Here is a 2,577-nt window from a genome sequence, read left to right as displayed (position 1 = left end):
TAACTTCCAGTTGTGCATTTCCCCTTCAATGTTTGTCTGGCAGCTGTTTGAATGAAATGGGTACCATAGTGTGCAGTGACATGAAATTTTTGGACATACTTAAGGGGTAATTCAGAGGTCATCCAGGCTAGACCATTCATGTGGTGATGGAGTAGAATCAGAGACATCAATATAAACCCAGGTTTACCTTAAATGGGTATAGCTCACACTGGAAAAAAGATACCTATGCATATATCCATGGATTAATATATTCACATATTAGAGACAATATTCTCCCAGTAACTTTGAAGAAATGACTCATTGAGGTAATGGTTGATTCTTGAACTGGGAAAGGAAATATACAAGATGAACTTGGAATATTCTGTAGTGCTGAAAAGTAAGAAAATGCTCAAAAAATAATGTCCACAATTATACAGTATGCGAAAGTAACACAGCTCTCAACTGAAAGAGCTTCCAATAAAATAAATAGTGTAGTCTTGAGTACCAAAGTAAACCAAAGTAAAATAAATGTCTATTAGTATATAGTGAGCTAAATAAATGATTAAATCAATGACTATATGTGGGTAGAGAAACAAATCTCCCATGCAGATGAATTCTAAATAATTTATTCCATACTCTATCCTCAAGCAGGAGGACAATAACTCTCCATTTCTCAAATGCGGGATGTGCATAGTGACGGCCTTCCAAAAGGTACAGGATGAAAATGGAGGAAAAGTGACCTTACAGCACAGAAACCTGGTAAACACTACATCCGCCACATCAACAGTGATAATCATATTGATAGTTTGTGCCATTGATCATGTTCTATTAAAATGGTATTTACCTCTGTGGTCTTCCTGCCAAAAAACCACAACCCAGATTAACTCATGAGAAAAATGACAGACAATTTCCACTTGAGAACCATGCTACCAAATACCAGAACTCCCCCATAATCATTGAGATTATGAAAAACAAAATCTGAGAATCTGACAGTCAAGAGAGGCTGAAAGAGACGCTACTGTTAAATGCGATGTTGTATCCTCTATGGGATTCTGTTACAGAAAATGACATTAGTTGAAAACAATAGAAACATGGAGAAAGTATGGACTTTAGTTAATAAAAATGCTATGAGTTCTGGTTCATTAGTTGTAACAAATGTACCATCACGCACTATGGTACTAATACATTATGTTAATAATAGAGGGCCTAGGTCTTGAGCATATTGGGAGTCTCACTACTATTCTTAAATCTTTCTGTGAATCTAAAAGAGTTTTAAAATAAATATCTTATTTTTTAAAGTCATAGAACCATCCTCATCTCATTATACCATACTGACATTTTAGAATGTTGAGGACAATTAGATTACCCTAAGATCTTCCAGCAACAGAATAGTCAATATCCATAGAAATAATACAGAACCACAATGGCATTGGATTTCTCTAGTGGGAATATGAGAAATTAGAAGTCATGAAACACAGTGCTTTCACAATTCTGAAGGAAAAGGATTCCCAATCCGAAATTATATAAACAACCACACTGTCATTTGCTGATAAGCAGAGAATGAGTATTTTATTAGACATGCAAGTTCTCAAAAAGTTATTTCCCCTGAATCCTTTGTCACGAATCATGATCAAAACAAGGAAGAAACCAAATGAAGTAGAAGGCACTGGCTCCAGGATACAAGGGCTCTGACCCATGAGACAAGAGGGAAATTCTAAGTTGGCAATTGTGCAGCAGACTCGAAGATCCTTCATACCAGACCAAATCAAAAGGACAGAGGGCTTCAGAGGAGAAGTCTTTGAAAAAAATATGCATTGTATTAATTTCTAAAATAGTTATTATGTTTTAAGAGAGGATATGCATTATTGCAGAGAGTTTGGTGACTATAAAGATAACTGAACATAACTTTTGGAATGCCAGAAGGTTACAAGAAATACAATGAAATCATCACGCACTATTGGTTCACTTGTAAATAATACTTATGTAGTAAGGTGAACTTAGACTTGTGATATAATCACAATTATGATGTAAAACTCATGGAGGAATTTTTTTCAGAAGAAATTTATTTGCTGCGGTTTGGTAGTGGTATGAAAAAACTATATCTACATCTCAGATACTGAGAAGTCAAAATTTACTATATAAAACTGAGAAAATCAAAATGCCATTATAAGCTGGCATTTTGCAATTTGAGGCCCATGTTTAAGGAAACAGCTAAACAGGTAGAATGTGCTTCCTGAAGAATAATAAAATTTATAATGGGGGGATAGAGCAGGGGCTTGTGCTTGGACTCTAACTCCTTTCACAACTTCTTAATTTCCTACACAAGGAAAATGAGATTTTCATCAGTTGAATACATTTCTGGTCAATAACCTAAAATTGAGAGAACAGATTGAAATTAGAATGCTTTCAATGTAATTAGGAAATCAGTTTCTTGCATGTATTATCAGCCAGATGTACAAAAATAAAAATTAATGATATGCACTTATTACTTTGTATCACAAGGGGGAAAAAAGAGAGGATTTCTTTACTGAGTATCCTGAAAACAGTTACTCAAGGCAGGATAACCCTGTTTAGAGTCAAGTCTTTTTTTTTTTTTTT

This window comes from Otolemur garnettii, unplaced genomic scaffold, assembly GCF_000181295.1.
Source record: "Otolemur garnettii isolate 467f Iridium unplaced genomic scaffold, OtoGar3 scaffold00005, whole genome shotgun sequence".
Classification (NCBI taxonomy): Eukaryota; Metazoa; Chordata; class Mammalia; order Primates; family Galagidae; genus Otolemur; species Otolemur garnettii.
The sequence above is the reverse complement of the archived record's forward strand: the minus strand, read 5'-3'. Positions refer to the sequence as shown.